A 20936-nucleotide genomic window follows, 5' to 3' on the forward strand; every position below is an offset into this window, starting at 1 on the left:
ATGAAGCAGAAGCGCACCATTAATATCGCAGGAGGCTTGCGCTCATACGCAGTAACGCGCGCACTCTACGTGGGCGGACCAAAGAACACCACAGCCAAGATAGAGACACCCGAAAGGGTAACATCGCCCACTGAAGACCCAGTCGGGTCACGAAAGCAGATAAAAGACGTCTTCGCGGACACCGTTCAACGGACGGCCCAGTACATGCCGGGGAACGACGGAGAGGAAGCTGAAGACACGGAGCACACGGAGGAACGTCGCACTAAGAAGCGCCCCGCGGAAACGAGTCCGGAAAGCTACCGGAAACGTGCGACTACCGCAGCTTCCACTGTGAGCGTGTGGGTGTTATTCTGTCGTTCTGCGCAAAGGATTAATCTGAGATGTACCCTTTACCCTGTGGCTCTTGCAAGATGTAATTTCCACTCCCACACTACTACAGAAGTCAGACAGACGCTCCTAACGTTCTAAAGAGAAATGCCTGAAAAAAACTTTCAGCAATAAATATCTTCTGGAATCGTCCGCTGTAAGGAAATGACACAAAAAATTCACAAAATTTCTTACGTAACTGGTGGGATACTAGAGTATTGGTGAAAAACTTGAAACTAACGAAAATTATTTATTTTGCAAAAATTCTGAGAAATCACATTCCGAAAAGAACCTGGAAATAACGTGTTCAGTTCAAAACTAAAAGTGCCATTGTGAAGTTACCTCTTAAGGATAAGATTCGCTAATGAAATTTCTATACAAAGTGAAAGATTGTTATTGACTTGGCAGCATGGCTGAGAGCCGCGCCTCTAACTTCAATAATTATCCGTTAGAATGTTGCTAGGTACAGTCGAGGCTGTTGCGTGTGAAATGCAGTGAAGTGTACTGTTATGGAGGAAATACGGGGCTCGCAAAAGCTGTAGCGCACAATACCGTGAGCTGCTATGACTGCTGTCTGCGCCGCTCGCTGCTGACAGATAAGGTAACTCTCGTTCTATCTGGATTGACCTTCGCCAATCAAACTCTCCCTACACCTTGATCAAGTCAAGGACTCCTGTTCGCCACCTACTCTAACTATTGGCGTGGTACACTGGTCAGATAAACACCTGCGAGCGAATTTTTGAGTGGCATCGCGGTGGACTGGTTAACTATAACTCTGTCCGTTCACACCCCATAATAAGTGTGGCGGCCAGCACAGTGAACAGGGCTTAATCCCAAGGACTCAATATAGAGTCGCACTCCTATTCGCTCTCGACAGAGGTGCTCTCCCAGTGGAGTATTGAGGAGAGACTTGTTCCTCGCTCTTTGAGTACACGTACGAGCGCGCACGCTCTCGTTACGTGTTCTCGCTCCAAGAGCGACAACGGAACGGCCCCTCTCCACGCCAGACGTGAAGCGGTATATCTTCCAGTCTCTTCCATCACTCCTTCAGCTCAAAGCGTCATGAATATAGTCTGCCAGTCAGCATTGCTCATCTAGAACGGGAGAATGACGTTTCGTTTAAGGCGACCAATCCGGAAATCTGTAGCATCGGCGTTTGGCGTTTGCGGTCTCCCTGTCAAAATCTCTGAAACTGAATGCTATGTGTAAAGAATGCGTAGGCTAGGCGCTCCCATGTGACGGAATTTTCTTTTAAGCCGAACACGGGGTCGTTCTTTCTTTCACTCGGGCGAATGCTGTCTGCTCTATGGGCGGTCACGTGCCAACGTACATAGGGTGAGTCGTCCTCTGAAGGGACTGGCCTTCTGGGGTGCGGTTTGCGTCTCCTGAACTAAAAGCTCCTGTGACCGTCGTGTCTGGAATGTATATGTGAACGCCAGCCTCGAGTATTTCAATCACGGTGTGCATTGGCAATTTACTAGTTATTTGCATATCGTTTGCATGAATTCATACAACATTGACTTTATCTTATCGAGTTTGGGTTCCAATGAAGCGTCTTGACGTGCAGAATGTGATTGTGAGGGCGAAATATGTAAACAATGAAGGTCAGGAGACCACAACGTCTTAAACCACCACTGCACCGACGCTGCAAACACGAAGAAAGGCATCGTCGAAAGGGTGGAAAGCCCCTAAGACGACCACTGAGGCGGATGGGTTTCAAATAAGCAAACGCAAGAAGATTGGAAGAGCTGTACATATGGCCACTGCTGCAGGCATGGTCGTTAAAAACAGGTTTGCTATGCTCAAAGGGAAGGAGGAGGAGACAGGTAGTGGTGGGGGCCACTTGCTTCTCTGTTGCTGGTCTGCTGTCATGGTGAAATGTCCAGGCTCCTTTAAAGAAGCAGAACAGGCGATCCTCGCCGTCGTCAATGAACCGTAAAGGTACTACTGGTTCACCAAAGATTATTAATCTCAATCAGTACACAAAATGTAAAGTGGAAATAAGTGCCAAGGAATGTTACTGAAAATTGTAATTTCACCACGTTTTATTCAAATTTTGTGCAAGACTTTGTTTTATTTAAAAAAAATACCGTAATCATTTAACAAATAAGTCACAATTTACGATAGGAAAGGACTTTTTTATAATAATTTAAAAAGTTTCACGCCAGTAAAAGGCAAGTACAGGCAAGCAATTTAACGTATACAACGCGACCGTGTATAATATTTCAAGCTCAGCTAAATTACAGGTGAATTTCACTCCAGTCATTAAATGGCGCAGAATCTAACCGGTCTGCAACATATAAAGACAATCCTGTTTACAAAAGTTCTCAAAATAGAAAAATCAAAACGCATGAGTCATGCACACGGGGGGACATTAACAGTTAACGTTAATAACATTTCCAAAATATATAAAAAACAAATTTTACAAATTTCTGCCACTTAACTTACGGCAAACACATATGCTCGTCAGGTAGGACTTGCGAACTTTTACAACATTCTCCTTTCAAGGCAACAATTTCTACCCATAATGAAATGGCAACCTTTTGCATGGCAAGAAAACACACTAATAACAAACTACCTGTATAAAACACATAAGCACGCTGAGTAAAAGCCTTAAAAGGTATTGAATTGGAAAAACACACAACAGTTTTTGCTGACAAGAAATAATATAAAAAATCCACTACGGCGTACATTAACCTTGCTTGATTATAGCCAAATATACATAAACACAAATTTACGTAAGTTACAGCTTCCATATGAGCAGGAATTCGTTATGCAGTTGACTAGTTCTTACCACGAGGGAAAAAGAACTTTTCTTCTTTCTTAGAGTAGCTTTTACACGTGAGTCTAGTAATACTAGTTCCTGCAGGTGAGAGAATGGATCAGGCCCTGGTGCCTTGCATTTTAAACAGTACAGTCGTTGGTGCCTTAGCCTTTCGCAGACATGGCTGAGGCTAACAGTTGAATAAACCCGTAGGTAGGCTGGGAGGGGAAAGAAGCAATCCGAACCATAGATTTACTCTGTCCCCTTTCGAGGAAGAAATATGGGAGAGTCAAACGGACCACCCTTTCTAATATCACCACCTTCCTGCGGGTGCGCAGACGAGAATTAATGGCGGGAAACCCCCAAAAAATATGGCTGGTATAATTAACAAGAATAAGTAAATTGAATACAATTAAACTTCATAAAATGTGTTAACAATCAATACTCAACTTATGGTGCGTTACGATTCCTAGCACTGAACCAACGCAGCTCCTCCAAATGCCCTGCCAAGCTGCCCGCTGCCCGCTGCCCGCTACCAGCCGTTTCAACGGACGCAGGAAGGCGCGCCGGTTTTCAGAGCCACCTCGCCGCTCGACAGCATACGGCCGAACTGCACACGAGACCCCTCGCAGGCCCACGCTCAGGAAGGAGCTTCTTGAGGCCAAGGGGTACACCATAAGGATAGTATCCTGGATGAAGTAACCGAAAGACAACGCAAGCATACCGCTCCTCCCGGTCATATTGGACGACACACCGGAGCACAGGAGGATCTTCCAAGAAATGAGAGTGAGAAGTGTCAGCGGGGCCACAGTTGAAAAACTGAGGAGGCGGAGAGGCCCACTTCAATACTTCAACTTCCAGGGAATCGACCACCTGACAAAATGCTACAAATTGTCCCCAAGCTGCGTAAAATGTGCTGGGGAGCACCTTTCGCGATCGAGAAGACACCCACGTGCTGCAGCTGCAATGAAGAAACGTCGCCAGTTTCCGCGGCTGCAAAGCCTTCAAAAAAGCAGCTGCGAAAGGGCGGCAGGCACCAGCGAGGAGGGTTCAGCCGGGAAGAAACTACGCTGCAGCAGCAGCACCAGCAGCGGCGGCGGCGACCGCGGCAGTGACGAAAGGGAAACGCCTGCAAGGCCGGCAAAGCAACACGCCGAGCAGGCGTGGCAGGCGGAGCGGCCTAGCCGCGGACCGGTAGGCGTTCCCCGACCACGACGAGCCGCCGGGCATGGCCGGCAGGACGATGGGCGCGAAGAAGGGAGGCCGCTACCTACGCCCGGCCCACCACCTCTGAACTCCCACAGCATCTCTCGTAGTTGTCTGTGGTTACAGTGGTCAAACAGCTACAATAAAACCATGGGTTACACAAGGAATAAAGATTTCCTGTAAGACAGAAAGGAAAACGTATCTGTTGACCAAGAATAGCTCCAATGCTGCTGATTTAGCTAAATACAAGGAATACTGCAAAATATTTAAAAAAGTAATTCAGACACCTAAACAAATGCACTATGAGAAGAAGATAGCAATGTCAGGGAACAATATAAAAGCAATATGGGATATAGTGAAAGAGGAGACGGGTAGAACCAGAAAGGCACAGAATCAAATAGCACTAAGGGTAGATGACACATTAGTAACCGATGGGCATAGTGTGGCAAATCTATTTAACAGGTACTTCATATCCGTTACTGATAGAATGGGATTGTCAGGATCAGTAAATAATGCCCTTGAATATCTGAAACTAGCCTTTACAAATAGCTTCAGGTACATGAGTACGTCACTCACTTCACCAAAAGAAATAACTTCCATAATAAAATCTTTAAAAAAAAGCATTCTAGTGGTTATGATGAAATATCAACAAAGTTAATGAAGGCATCTTCTTGTGAGTTTAGTACAATTCTGAGTTACTTGTCCCAGTTATAATTGACTGGTTACACATTTCCTTACAGGCTAAAATATTCAAATGTTAAGCCTCTATTCAAGAAAGGGGATAAAGAGATATCATCAAACTACGGCCCCCCCAGGGGGTTCACAACTCTTTTGTGGACACGTGCGTAGCGAGCACGGGACCCCGAGCTAATGTGGCCCGCCTTCCTTTCCGGGCTGCATACCTTCCCTTTCCTCATCCTTCCCCCTCCCCCATCTTCGCCCCCCCCCCCTCACCTCTGGCTCTTTCCTTCCATTTCTCCCCCTCTGGGAGTATGGTTTGTGCCTACGTCCGGAGACAGACGCTCTAAACTGTTACAAATTCCTTGCTTTCTATACTTGCAAGTCTTCGTCCTTCCTCTGTCCTTCTCTTTTCCTTCCCGCTTCTCTCTGCACTTATCTCCGCTGCGGCGTTTGAGACCCCTCTTCTTTCCTTTCCCTTTCTCTTTTTTCCTCCCTGTGCGTGTCTGAAGGCCGACCCACGCACTTCCATGCGTAGCCGGTGACGGGGTAACGCGTAATTCCCCGCCCCGGGTAGACAGGTAGGACACGTACGTACCCCCTGGTAAAGGCCAGGCCCAGGGAGGGGTGATTACCTGAGCTGATACCTTCCGAAAGTGCCGATTGGTCCCTCCGTCCGTTTGTCGGGAGGTGTGACCTGAGGTGTGAACAATCACCTAAGGCGGGAGTGCCCTCAGTGAGGGCCCCCACAAGGGAGGAGCGCGCCATCGGAGACGCTGGTAATCATGGGGGATTCTTCCGCAATGGTTTCCTCACCTTCCACTATGTCTGCTCACAAACGTAAGTATACTGAGTCTCAGCCACAGACGATTCTTCCATCCTTGTTGTTTCTCGGTCTGACGAAGGTCACGACTTCTCCACGGTCAACCCTTTCATTATTCAGAAAGGTGTCGACGCAATTGCAGGTCCTGTAAAGTCTTGTTCTAGATTACGGAATGGCACCCTGTTGTTAGAAACAGTCAGTGCCCTCCAGGCACAAAAATTACTGCGTACTTCTCTGCTCCACACCTTCCCTGTCCGGGTGGAACCGCACCGTACCTTAAATTCCTCGCGTGGAGTCGTTTATACACGCTCCCTCGATGGTTTGTCTGACGAAGAAATTCAGCACTACCTGTCTGACCAGGGCGTAACGGCTGTTCATAGAGTTATGAAATGGGTTGACACGAACATCATTCCAACCCGCACTGTCTTCTTGACATTTGACAAAGTACAACTCCCATCGAAAATCAAAGCAGGCTATGAGATAATTTCCGTTCGCCCTTATGTCCCAAACCCTACGCGATGCTATCGGTGTCAGCGGTTCAATCACACCAGCCAGTCCTGTTCCAATCCGGCCAAATGTGTTACGTGTGGCAAGGATGCCTATGAGGGTGCTTGTCCACCTCCATCCCCTCGCTGCATCAACTGTATGGGTGACCACGCTGCTTCCTCTCGAGATTGCCCCGTTTTTAAGGACGAAAAGCTCATCCAGGAAATAGGAGTGAAGGAAAAGGTGTCGACCTTTGCTGCTCGAAAATTATTCGCCAGTCGACAGCCCACCGTGCCTCAGACAGGAAAATACAGCACTGTCCTTGCTTCTCCTCGGCCATCAAAGGAGGCGGCCACGCAGACTTGCGACCTCACCTTTAGTGCCACGGTCGTCAGATCGGCAAGCGCAAAGATCGCCCGTTCAACCTCACCACTTTCGCCTGCCCACTCTATGGCTCGCCCTTCATCGGGTTCTGCTAAATCTCGAGCCCAAAAGTCAGACACCAAGCCTTCCAAAAAAGAGCATACTCGTGAAGAGTTTTTACGTACAGCAATTTCCCAACCATTGGTTCCTCCTTCATCTAAACATCATACTTCCAAGAAGGCTACAAAGAAAGCCAGTTCCTCTCCTTCTTCGCCAAGGCGTGTCCCATCTACAGCACCACCTGGCGAAAATCGCCCTCGGCCGTCTTCTGTGTCGCCGAGGCGCACTGCTGGTGGCCGGTCAACCGGCCGATCGCTGGTGGCAGGAGCTGCTCCTGACCAACCTATGGATCAGGATCTTCTGCCTTCGGCTGAATGCCATTCCATGCTGTCGGTCGCTAGCTCCGAGCAGTCTTTTAGTTGACAGCAACTTTGGTCACATTCCTCCATTTTCTGTTCACCCCATGTCCATTATCCACTGGAATATCCGCGGCATTCGAGCCAATAGGGATGAATTGTCGATCCTCTTACGATCCTACTCGCCGATCATCTTCTGTCTTCAGGAAACAAAGCTGCGTCCCCATGACCGCTTTGTTCTCCCTCATTTTCAGTCCGTCCGATATGATCTTCCCTCTGTTGAAGGCACTCCAGCCCATGGAGGACTCATGATTCTTCTCCATGATACTCTCCATTATCACCCAATCCCCTTAAACAGTTCCTTCCAAGCTGTCGCCCTCCGTCTTTCCCATTCCGGATACACCTTCTCTCTTTGTACTGTATACATTCCATCGTCCACACCAATGGCACGGGCTGATCTCCTTCATCTTCTTGGTCAGCTTCCACCCCCTATTTGCTGGTTGGGGACTTCAATGCCCACCACCCGCTTTGGGGATCTCCACATCCTTGTCCACGTGGCTCACTATTGCTAGACGTCTTCCACCAAGCGGATCTAGATTGCCTCATCACTGGGGTCCCTACATTTTTGTCTACCGACCGCAAGGTCCAAATGAGATAAATTTGTCGTGGAGGCACTGTTCCGCTGGCTCGGTGCTTCGAATGGTTCGCCCTTGATACACACTCGAGTGACCACTTTCCATGTGTCCTTAGACTGCAGCCTCAACTGCCATATGTGCGTCCGAGACGCTGGAACTTTGCCCAGGCCGACTGGACACTTCTTTCGTCTCCTGCGACATTCGATGACCGTCACTTTCCCAGCGTTGACGATGAGGTCACACACGTTAGCGACGTTACTCTTACAGCTGCGGAACGTTCAATACCACCCACCTCCGAATTGCCCCGGCGCCCCCCAGTTCCTTGGTGGAACGAGGCATGCCGTGACGCAATACGCGAGCGGCGACGTGCTCTCCGCGTTTTCCGCCACCATCCTACTTTGGCGAACTGTATCCGCTATAAGCAGTTTCGAGCGCGATGCCGTCGTGTCATCCGCGATAGCAAGAAGGCAAGCTGGAAATTTTTTATTAGCTCATTTAACACCTTCACTCCCTCCTCGGAAGTTTGGAGTCGGCTTCGACGGTTCTCAGGCGCACCTAGTTTCTCCCCGGTCTCAGGGCTCGCTGTCGCGCATGATACATTAGTGGACCCCGTCGCCATTTCTAACTCATTGGGTCAGCACTTTGCTGAGATTTCGAGCTCTTCAAATTACCCGTCAGCGTTTCTCCCGAAGAAACATGCAGCGGAAGTGCGACCTCTTGCTTTCTCCTCTCAAAATCGCGAAAGCTACAATAATGTTTTCTCCATGCGGGAATTCCAACATGTCCTCTCTTCTTCTCGCTCCTCCGCCCCAGGACCGGATGGTATCCACGTCCAAATGTTGCTGCATTTATCAACCCATAGTCTGCGTTACCTCCTTCGCCTTTATAATCGAATTTGGACCGACAGTACTCTTCCCAGACGATGGCGGGAAGCTATCGTCGTTCCTGTTCCGAAACCTGGAAAGGACAAACATCTCCCCTCTAGCTATCGCCCCATTTCTCTCACGAGTAGTGTCTGTAAGGTTTTGGAGCGTATGGTGAATTACCGTTTAGCTTGGTGGCTGGAATCCCGCAGTCTTTTAACACCTGCCCAATGCGGATTCCGAAAGCATCGTTCTGCAGTTGACCATCTTGTTGCTCTCTCCACTTATATCATGAAAAATTTTCTCCTGAAACGCCAAACAGTAGCAATATTTTTTGATCTGGAGAGAGCATACGATACCTGTTGGACAGGTATCCTCCGCACACTGTTCTCTTGGGGCTTTCGAGGTCGGCTGCCCCTTTTTCTTCGCGAATTTATGGCAGAGCGCACATTTATGGTGCGGGTGAACACTACTCTCTCCCGTACTTTCTCCCAAGAAAACGGGGTACCCCAGGGCTCCGTGCTGAGTGTTGTACTGTTTGCCATTGCCATCAATCCCGTTATGGATTGTCTCCTTCCTGATGTCTCGGGCTCCCTCTTTGTGGACGATTTTGCGATCTACTACAGCTCTCAGCGGACCAGCCTTCTAGAACGACGTCTTCAAGGATGTCTCGATCGCCTCCATTCTTGGAGCATCGACACCGGCTTCCGTTTTTCTCCCAGTTTTTCTGACGTCGCTAGATTCTTGGGTCTTATGTTTGACAGAAAACTGTGCTCGTCCTCCCACGTTTCCTATCTTTCGGCTCGCTGTCTGCGATCCCTCAACACCCTCCGTGTCCTGAATGGTACCTCCTGGGGAGCGGACCGAGTGGTCCTTCTCCGCCTCTATCGCGCCTTAGTGCGCTCGAAATTGGACTATGGAAGCATTGTCTACTCCTCTGCTCGGCCGTCTATTCTTCGGCGTCTCGACTCTATCCACCACCGTGGATTACGTTTAGTGTCTGGAGCTTTTTACACCAGCCCTGTGGAAAGCCTTTATGCTGAGACTGCTGAACCTCCGCTGTCCAATCGGCGAGCAGTCCTTCTGAGCCGTTATGCCAGCCATCTGTCTTCCATGCCTGCTAATCCAGCCCATGACCTTTTTTTCGACGCCTCCTTGGATTTAGGGTATGCAGGCCACCCCTCCTCCCTACTACCACCGGGAGCCCGCTTCCGTCAACTGCTCCATTCTCTTTCCTTCCGCTTTCCTAAAACCTTCTTGACAACTTGGGGTACAGCACCGCCTTGGCTCCGTCCCCGCATCTGCCTGCTCCGTGACCTTTGTCGATTTCCCAAGGATGGTACCCCTTCACTTGTTTATCGTCGGGCATTTGCTGCTCTATGTGCACAAATGACGGAAGCCACATTTATTTACACCAATGGCTCGAAAACATCGTTAGGTGTAGAGAGTGCCTATGTTGTTGGCGACACCCCAAATCACTTTCGGCTTCCCGACTAGTGTTCGGTCTATACTGCGGAGCTTTACGCTGTTCTCCAGGCTGTCCACTACATCCGCCGCCATCAGCGGATACAGTACGTTATCTGCTCCGATTCTCTCAGCTCTCTCCTCAGTCTCCAAGCTCTTTACCCTGTGCACCCTCTGGTCCACCGGATTCAGGACTGTCTGCGCTTGCTCCACCTGGGGGGCGTCTCGGTGGCGTTCCTCTGGCTCCCGGGACACGTTGGTATCTGCGGAAATGAGGCGGCCGATATTGCAGCCAAGGCTGTATTCTCTCTTCTGCGGCCAGCTATTCCATCGATTCCCGTCGCCGATCTACGGAACGTTTTATGTCGTCGTGTTGTTCATTTATGGCACGCGTACTGGTCGACACTTCCCCAAAATAAATTGCGGGACGTGAAAACTCTTCCTTGTGCTTGGACCTCTTCCTCCCGAACGCGTCGTCGAGAGGAGGTAATTTTAACTAGACTCCGGATAGGGCACTGTCTTTTTAGCCATCGACATCTTTTAAGCGGCGATCCTCCTCCACTCTGTCCCCACTGCTCTGAGTTGTGGACGATAAGACACCTTTTAATTGAGTGCCCCCATTTTACTCCGTTACGCGCCCGTCTACAGCTGTCGCCTGATATATCCTCAATTTTAGCAGATGACACGCGATCGGCCGATCGCGTTCTAGAGTTCATTCGTGCCAGTGAAATGACGTCAGTCGTTTGAAGTTTTTTTTGGGGCAACCAACCCCCTTCTGTAGTGAATTTTTAAGCCTTCCTTCCGCTTTTAGTTTCTCCAATTTTATGACTTTCGTCCCCATTGCTGCTGGTTTCCGTTTTCGGTTTTTTACTGCTTCCTAAGTCACAGACCGGGCGCTAATGACCTTAGCAGTTTTGTGCCCTAAAACCAAAACAAACAAAAAATAAATAAATAAAAAATCAAACTACAGACCGATTTCACTTTTGCCAGCATTCTCAAAAAATTTTAGAAAAAATTTAGCTACAGGCAGCTTCTCAACCATCTGACCACAAATAACATATTATCAAGAACACAGTTTGGATTTCTGGAGGGGTTCTGATATCGAGAAGTTTATTTACAACAGTGAAAATGTACTTAATTCATTAAATAAAAAGCGACAAGCAGCAGGTATTTTCTGTGATTTGTCAAAGGCGTTCGATTGTGTGAACCACAACACCCTTTTAAATAAATTAACCATTTTGCAGCATTGCCTGTGGCACCATAGAATTCTAAAGTCATACCTCGCTAACAGGAAACAAAAGGTGTCAGTGCAAGGGACTAGTGAATTAAGTCATCAGTCATCAGAACGGGAAGAACTTACATGTGGTGTCCCACAAGGATCCATCTTAGGGCCATTGCTTTTCCTGTGTACATTAATGATCTCTCATCAGTTACACTGCCAGAAGCAGAGTTCGTTTTGTTTGCAGATGACACAAGTGTTCCAATAAATAGAATGTCGAGTGTAGTTCTAGAAAGATCTGCTAATGATATTTTCATGGATATTAATAAATGGTTTAAAGCCAACTCACTGACATTAAACTTCGAAAAGATTCACTACATGCAATTCAGAACCTGCAAGGGGTTTCCACCCAGCATATGCATAAAGTATGAAGAAGAGCAGATTGAGACTGTCAACCTCTTCTAATTCCTGGGATTACAACTTGATAATAAATTCAGTTGGGAGGAGCACACCACAGACCTGCAGAAACGCCTTAACATATTTGTATTTGCAATTCGAGTGTTAGCAGACATAGGCGACATAAAAATGAAAAAGCTTGCATACTTTGCCTACTTTCATTCCATAATGTCATATAATATTTTGGGGTAAGTCAAACAAAAGTTTTCAGTCCAAAAGCGTGTAATACGTATTATTTGTGTACATTCCCAGACGTCCTGTAGAAACTCCTTCAAAGAACTGGGTATAATAACTACTGCTTCTCAGTATATTTACTCCTTAATGAAATTTGTCCTAAATCACATGTTTTCCAACAAACAGCTCAGTTCATACAAACAATACCAGGAACAAAAATGATCTGCACAAGGACTTAAAAGCACTTACTGTAGTTAAAAAGGGGTCCACTACTCAGGAACACTCATCTCCAATAATTTGCCAGCAAACACAAAAAATTTAGTTACAAATAAAGATCAGTTTAAAAGGAGCCTGAAAGACTTACCAGTGGCCAACTCCTTCTACTCCATTGACGAATTTTTTAATAGAAACAAATGATGTATTGTATATATTCATACTATTAGTATTGTTATTTCAGCTTAAAAAAGACATGTTCCACATCCACGAGGATCTCCTCAGCACGGCTCTATGGAACGAAAAACTAATCTAATTTACTCCAACTACCGCAGATGACCGTGTCAGCACTGATTGCGGCCAACCAGGCCAACACCATAAGAGAAGCCAACAACACCCATGATGCCTAATCACATCATAGCTTTCCCCGTCTGCTTATGGAACTCAAACAGCATAAGGCAGCAGCAGGACGAATTTAGGCAGTTTTTACGCGACGAGGCCATGGATGTGTGCCTCGTGTGAGACGTGGCTAAATCGCGGGGTAAACTCGAGGGCACCTATCTACATGTGCTATCGTGACGTAGACCATTAGTAGGCGGCGTAACTGCGATCTACGTAAGAACAACACTGCGACGCCACCAAATCCAGCTACCAGAGACGACGCAACAGGGGTAGCAGTCAGCACGTCAGTGGGTCAAGTGACCTTCATCACCGCCTACCGGAAGCCTAGAAGACACCAACGATAACAGGACTTCGAGAGGCTGTTGTCAATGCGCGGCAACATCTTTATCGGTGGCGACGTCAACGCCAAGCACCCGGTCACCACAACCAGCGGCAGAAGGCTTCTTAAGGCGGCCACAGATCACGACGCGATAGTGCTGGGGCCTTAGGATCCTACACACTATCCCAAGAGAGGCCGCCCGGATGTCCTGGACATCGCGATCATCAAAAGGAGTGACCCACGACGCAGTCGCAACGACCCGTGTGGCCCTGTCCTCAGATCACCTGCCAGTGATCTTCGATCTGAGCACGGACGGGACTGCGCCACCTGCAGGACGCAAGACCTGCTTCAACACCGACTGGGAACACTTTCGGGTCCACCTGGCAGAGATGCTCGCCGCGGTACCGGATCCTGATGTTGATGGCGTGGACGTCACACTCGCAGCGTTCTCACATCTCGCGATCAGAGCGGCTGATGCAGCAACGCAGCACAGACGTCAGAAGCCGCTGGATTTCTCCCGCCAGCTACCGCCGGACTTCCTGCAGATGATCCGGAAGAAGAACCATCTGGTCCGAGAGTGGCACGTCACCCGACAGGAGGCTACGAAAAATTAATCGACCGAATGCGCAGCGCCATACAGTAAGCGGTCGCGAAACTCAAGAACAGGGACTGGGCTGGGAGAATCACAGCTGCCCTTAGTATCGCAGCGTCCATTTCGTCTCTGTCTTCGGGAAACAAAATTGGGTGCTCACGACTGTTTTGAGCTCTTAGCATTTCTACCCGGTCCGTTTATTCCCCTCCCCCCCCCTCCCCCCACCGTCGCCATTCCATCTCATGGGGGAGTCATACTCCTCATACGGGATGATGATCAAAGTGAACCTATCTCCCTGACTACCCGTTTTCAAGGTGTTGCAATCCGCCTTTTCCTTACTTGAGCTTTTCCCTTTGTACCGTTTACATCCCTCTGTCCTTTGATGTCACCAGCTTATCGGGCAGCTACCCCACCCCTTTCTCCTATCTGCTGCTCGATGACTTCCGACAGAGAGGCGTCCTATTAGGTGACGTCCTTAATCAACTTCTTATTACGCTTATCCATTATGGATATTTTTTAGAACCTTGACTCTGGTTGCAGTTTTATATAACGTATTTACATTCAATTTAGTCACTTTTGAATAATTATGTTTTATTCCATGACTCGCTTTTCGAACATTTTCAGGTTCATCTTATGATGGTTTCTGGAAGTTACATTATTATTTCTAGCATAATGCTGGGTGCTGGCTCTGACAAGCAGTAGTCAGGACAATACATTAAAGCGTGTTCCATCTTTTTATCTGTCGATGTGGATGTAAATTTACTTTTTTACTTACTGCGACAGTATGGGCGGATTTTTTCGGTTAGTGTCCATCTGTCTGCCTCGATTTTGATGTCCATTTGTTATAATTTACGTGGAAGTGTGTGTAGTAATATATTAATTTACACTCTGACAGCGAGACTTTCCCAGCATCCAGCATGCGCTTTACAACAGTTGCTTGTAACAAAGATGTTGACGTAAAGACATGTTATAGGCCTACGTTTTTATGAAACTGATATGATGATGATAATTAAAGACCGAAACTGGTAATTTGTTAAACAAAAAAGATTGTGACCATAGACGTAAATTAAAGGAAACTTATTACATATACGGGTCACTGTGTTTTTTCGCGACGATGTCGCAGCTTGTGAAAGTATAGGCCTACTTTAACACATCTAAAAAAGAACAAATTACATCTCTGTGCAAAGTCGATATAAGGGCAAATATTTTAATCAGACTGGCGATAACATGAGAGTACAAAATAAAATAAATAAGTAAATAACTACAAGAACAAACGTCAGGTGATCTGTTATCTTATTTCTATTTGTATATTAAAATATTTGCTATAAACTGCCTGTATTATACGTTAACTTCTTCTGCCTTAACACAGGAGCACCCACGTTCCTTTCTCACACCATGCACTCCTGTTCCCATTTGAACCTGTCCTTCTGCATTGCTGAATTTACCGTTCGTCTCGAGTGCTCCGTTCTCTCTGTGACACATCCGAGCTACTATTTCCCGTTTGCTGACTCCTATCCAACATCCGTGCACAGCCAAATGGCAGCTCAGCAAGGCCTACTGGAGGCTTTCCTCGTCCCTGGTGATATTCGACGAACATTATTTCCCCAGACGTGATGACCAGGTCAAATACCGTACAAACGTTATTCTTACCGCCTCAGAACTTCCCATTCCTCGCACTTCCTCCTTCCCGCGCCGTGTCCTAGTCCCTTGGACCGAGGCGTGCCGCTGCGCAGTTTGCCGTCGTAGGATGACTATTATAAGCGCTGGGAACACGTTTCTGCGCACAAACTGCATTCATTTTACCGACAGACTATACTCTGCGCGCATCTGTTTATAATGAAGAGCGAGCGAGCGAGTCCCCACTCTGCCAACCCAGCTACGTCACAAGGCTCTTCTACAGGCCGGCCCTGCCGCGGCACGCGCTTTAAATCTATGGCGACGCCGTGTACATCTCGGCTGCGTTTATTTTTATACAAATGCATTAAGACCATAAGGAACACAAAAAACGATAGCTTCTTCCGAAACACAACATTATAGAATAAATAACATTAACATAACAACGGAAGTCACGATTCTACTACAAACATAGAACCAAATGCCTGGGCGTACCCAGCGGGGGCAGAGGCGGGGGGCAGAGGCGGGGGGCGGGGGGCGGGGGGCGGGGGGCGGGGGGCGGCGGGGCAGCTGCCACCCCCCCCTAGAAGATATTCGCAGTTTTTCACTAGTTTACTGTTTTATTTAATAAGAAATGCTGCATGTTTTCTCGGATTGTACAATGGCGCAGGTCATCCCCGTTTTCAAGAAGGGACGTCGAACAGATGTGCAGAACTATAGACCTATATCACTAACGTCGATCAGTTGTAGAATTTTGGAACTCGTATTATGTTCAAGTATAATGACTTTTCTGGAGACTAGAAATCTACTCTGTATGAATTTGCGTGGGTTTCGAAAAAGACGGTCGTGTGAAACCCAGCTCGCGCTATTCGTCCACGAGACTCAGAGGGCCATAGACACGGGTTCACAGGTAGATGCCGTGTTTCTTGACTTCCGCAAGGCGTTCGATACAGTTCCCCACAGTCGTTTAATGAACAAAGTAAGAGCGTATGGACTATCAGACCTATTGTGTGATAGGATTGAAGAGATCCTACATAACAGAACACAGCATGTCATTCTCAATGGAGAGAAGTCTTCCGAAGTAAGAGTGATTTCAGGTGTGCCGCAGGGGAGTGTCACAGAGCCGTTGCTATTCACAATATGCATAAATGAATTTGTGGATGACATCGAAAGTTCACTGAGGCTTTTTGCGGGTGATGCTGTGGTATATAGAAAGGTTTTAACAATGGAAAATTGTACTGAAATGCACGAGGATCTGCAGCAATTTACGCATTGTGCAGGGAATGGCAATTGAATCTCAACGTAGACAAGTGTAATGTGCTGCGAATACATAGAAAGAAAGATCCCTTATAATTTAGCTACAATATAGCAGGTCAGCAACTGGAAGCAGTTAATTCCATAAATTATCTGGGAGTACGCATTAGGAGTGATTTAAAATGGAATGATAATATAAAATTAATCGTCGGTAAAGCAGACGCCAGACAGATTCACAGGAAGAGTCCTAAGGATATGCAGTCCGAAAACAAAGGAAGTAGGTTACAGTACGCTTGTTCGCCCACTGCTTGAATACTGCTCAGCAGTGTGGGATCCGTACCAGATAAGGTTGATAGAAGAGATAGAGAAGTTCCAATGGAGAGCACCGCGCTTCGTTACAGGAACATTTAGTAATCGCGAAAGCATTACGGAGATGATAGATACACTCCAGTGGAAGACTCTGCAGGAGAGACGCTCAGTAGCTCGGTACGGGCTTTTGTTTCGAGAACATACCTTCACCGAAGAGTCAAGCAGTATATTGCTCCCTCCTACGTATATCTCGCGAAGAGACCATGAGGGTAAAATCAGAGAGATTACAGCCCACACAGAAGCATACCGACAATCCTTCTTTCCACGAACAATACGAGACTGGCCCCCCAGGGGGTCCACAACTCTTTTGTGGATACGTGCGTAGCGAGCACGGGACCCCGAGCTAATGTGGCCTTCCTTCCTTTCCGGGCTGCATACCTTCCCATTCCGCATCCTTCCCCATCCCTATCTTCGCCCCTCCTCCCCTCACCTCTGGCTCTTTCCTTCCCTTTCTCCCCATCTGGGAGTATGGTTTGTGCCTACGTCCGGAGACGGACGCTCGAGCATGTACTGCATTCTTCGCCTTCCTTGCTTTTATGTCTTCTTCCTTCCTTTGCCCTTCTCTTTTCCTTACCTCTTCTCTTTCCCTTTTCTCCGCTGCGGCGTTTGAGACCTCTCTTCCTTCCTTTCCCTTTCTTCCTCCCTGTGCGTGTCTGAAGGCCGACCCACGCCCTTCGTGCGTAGCCGGTGACGGGGTAACGCGTAATTCCCCGCCCCGGGTAGACAGGTAGGACACGTACGTACCCCCTGGTAACGGCCAGGCCCGGGGAGGGGTGATTACCCGAGCTCATACCTTCCGAAAATGCCGATTGGTCCCTCCGTCCGTTTGTCGGGAGGTGTGACCTGAGGTGTGAACCTAAGGTGGGAGTGCCCTCAGAGAGGGCCCCCACAAGGGAGGAGCGCGCCATCGGAGACGCCGGTAATCATGGGGGATTCTTCCGCAATGGTTTCCTCACCTTCCACTAAGTCTGCTCACAAACGTAAGTATACTGAGTCTCAGCCACAGACGATTCTTCCATCGTTGCCACAGTTCCTTGTTGTTTCTCGGTCTGATGAAGGTCACGACTTCTCCACGGTCAACCCTTTCATTATTCAGAAAGGTGTCGACGCAATAGCAGGTCCTGTAAAGTCTTATTCCAGATTACGGAATGGCACCCTGTTGTTAGAAACACACAGTGCCCTCCAGGCACAAAAATTGCTGCGTACTTCTCTGCTCCACACCTTCCCTGTCCGGGTGGAACCGCACCGTACCTTAAATTCCTCGCGTGGAGTCGTTTATACACGCTCCCTCGATGGATTGTCTGACGAAGAAATTCAGCACTATCTGTCTGACCAGGGCGTAACGGCAGTTCATAGAGTAATGAAACGGGTTGACACGAACATCATTCCAACCCGCACTGTCTTCTTGACATTTGACACAGTTCAACTCCCATCGAAAATCAAAGCAGGCTATGAGATAATTTCCGTTCGCCCTTACGTCCCAAACCCTACGCGTTGCTATCGATGTCAGCGGTTCAATCACACCAGCCAGTCCTGTTCCAATCCAGCCAAATGTGTTACGTGTGGCAAGGATGCCCATGAGGGTGCTTGTCCACCTCCATCCCCTCGCTGCATCAACTGTATGGGTGACCACGCTGCTGCCTCTCGAGATTGCCCCGTTTTTAAGGACGAGAAGCTCATCCAGGAAATAAGGGTGAAGGAAAAGGTGTCGTCCTTTGCTGCTCGAAAATTATTCGCCAGTCGCAAGCCCACCGTGCCTCCGACAGGAAAATACAGCACTGTCCTTGCTTCTCCTCGACCAACAAAGGAGGCGGCCACGCAGACTTGCGACCTCACCTTTAGTACCACGGTCGTCAGATCGGCCAGCGCAAAGATCGCCCGTTCAACCTCACCACTTTCGCCTGCCCACTCTATGGCTCACCCTTCGTCGGGTTCTGCTACATCTCGAGCCCAAAAGTCGGACGCCAACTCTTCGAAAAAAGAGCATACTCGTGAAGAGTTTTTACGTACCACAACTTCACAACCATCGGTTCCTCCTTCATCTAAACAACATTCTTCCAAGAAGGCTACAAAGAAACCCAGTTCCTCTCCTTCTCCGCCAAGGCGTGCCCCCTCTACAGCACCACCTGGCGGAAATCGCCCTCGGCCGTCTTCTGTGTCGCCGAGGCGCACTGCTGGTGGCCGGTCAACCGGCCGATCGCTGGTGGCAGGGACTGCTCCTGACCAACCTATGGATCAGGATCTTCTGCCTTCGGCTGAATGCCGTTCCATGCTGTCGCTTGCTAGCTCCGAGCAGTCTTTGAGTTGACAGCAACTTTGGTCACATTCCTCCATTTTCTTTTCACCCCATGTCCATTATCCACTGGAATATCCGCGGCATTCGAGCCAATCGGGATGAATTGCCGGTCCTCTTACGCTCCTACTCGCCGGTCATCTTCTGTCTTCAGGAAACAAAGCTGCGTCCCCATGACCGCTTTGTTCTCCCTCACTTTCAGTCCGTCCGATATGACCTCCCCTCTGTTGAAGGCACTCCAGCCCATGGAGGACTCATGATTCTTCTCCATGATACTCTCCATTATCACCCAATCCCCTTAAACAGTTCCTTCCAAGCTGTCGCCGTCCGTCTTTCCCTTTCCGGATACACGTTCTCTCTTTGTACTGTATACATTCCATCGTCCACACCAATGGCACGAGCTGATCTCCTTCATCTTCTTGGTCAGCTTCCACCCCCCTATTTGCTGGTTGGGGACTTCAATGCCCACCACCCGCTTTGGGGATCTCCTCATCCTTGTCCACGTGGCTCTCTCTTGCTAGACGTCTTCCACCAAGCGGATCTAGTTTGCCTCAACACTGGGGTCCCCACATTTTTGTCTGCCTCCACGACAAATTTATCTCATTTGGACCTTGCGGTCGGTACTGTTCCGCTAGCTCGGCGCTTCGAATGGTTCGCCCTTGATGACACACACTCGAGTGACCACTTTCCATGTGTCCTTAGACTGCAGTCTCCACTGCCATATATGCGCTCGCGACGCTGGAAATTTGCCCAAGCCGATTGGACACTTTTTTCGTCTCTCGCGACATTCGATGACCGTCGCTTTCCCAGCGTCGACGATGAGGTCACACATATTACCGACGTTATTCTTACAGCTGCGGAACGTTCAATACCACGCACCTCCGAATTGCCCCGGCGCCCCCCAGTTCCTTGGTGGAACGAGGCATGCCGTGACGCACTACGTGAGCGGCGACGTGCTCTACGCAATTTCCGTCACCATCCTACTTTGGCCAACTGTATCCGCTATAAGCAGCTCCGTGCGCGATGCCGTCGCGTCATCCGCGATAGCAAGAAGGCAAGCTGGAAATTCTTTATTAGCTCATTTAACACCTTCACTCCCTCCTCGGAAGTTTGGAGTCGGCTTCGACGGTTCTCAGGCGCGCCTAGTTTCTCCCCGGTCTCTGGGCTCACTGTCGCGCATGATACCTTAGTGGACCCCGTCGCAATTTGTAACTCATTGGGTCAGCACTTTGCTGAGATTTCGAGCTCTTCAAATTACCCACCAGCATTTCTCCCGAAGAAACGTGCAGCAGAAGTGCGATATCTTGATTTCTCCTCTCCAAATCACGAAAGCTACAATACTGTTTTCTCCATGCGGGAACTCCAACATGCCCTCTCTTCTTCTCGCTCCTCCGCCCCAGGACCGGATGGAATCCATGTCCAGATGTTGCTGCATTTATCAACCCATAGTCTGCGTTACCTCCTTCGCCTTTATAATCGAATTTGGACCGACAGTACCTTTCCCAGACGGTGGCGGGAAGCTATTGTCGTTCCCGTTCCGAAACCTGGAAAGGACAAACATCTCCCCTCTAGCTATCGTCCCATTTCTCTCACGAGTAGTGTCTGTAAGGTTTTGGAGCGTATGGTGAATTACCGTTTAGCTTGGTGGCTGGAATCCCGCAGTCTTTTAACACCTGCCCAATGCGGATTCCGAAAGCATCGTTCTGCAGTTGACCATCTTGTTGCTCTCTCCACTTACATCATGAACAATTTTCTCCGGAAACGCCAAACGGTAGCAATATTTTTTGATCTGGAGAGAGCATACGATACCTGTTGGAGGACACGCATCCTCCGCACACTGTTCTCTTGGGGCTTTCGAGGCCGGCTGCCCCTTTTTCTTCGCGAATTTATGGCAGAGCGCACATTTAGGGTGCGGGTGAACACTACTCTCTCCCGTTCTTTCTCCCAAGAAAACGGGGTACCCCAGG

At 48.6% G+C, this 20936-nt stretch overlaps 1 pseudogene; it reads left to right on the plus strand.

The window, feature by feature from the left end:
- The window catches only part of LOC126106224 (uncharacterized), a 104935-nt pseudogene continuing 83999 nt past the window's right edge, over positions 1–20936 (plus strand).

Source organism: Schistocerca cancellata, chromosome 10 (assembly GCF_023864275.1).
Source record: "Schistocerca cancellata isolate TAMUIC-IGC-003103 chromosome 10, iqSchCanc2.1, whole genome shotgun sequence".
NCBI classification, from domain to species: domain Eukaryota; kingdom Metazoa; phylum Arthropoda; class Insecta; order Orthoptera; family Acrididae; genus Schistocerca; species Schistocerca cancellata.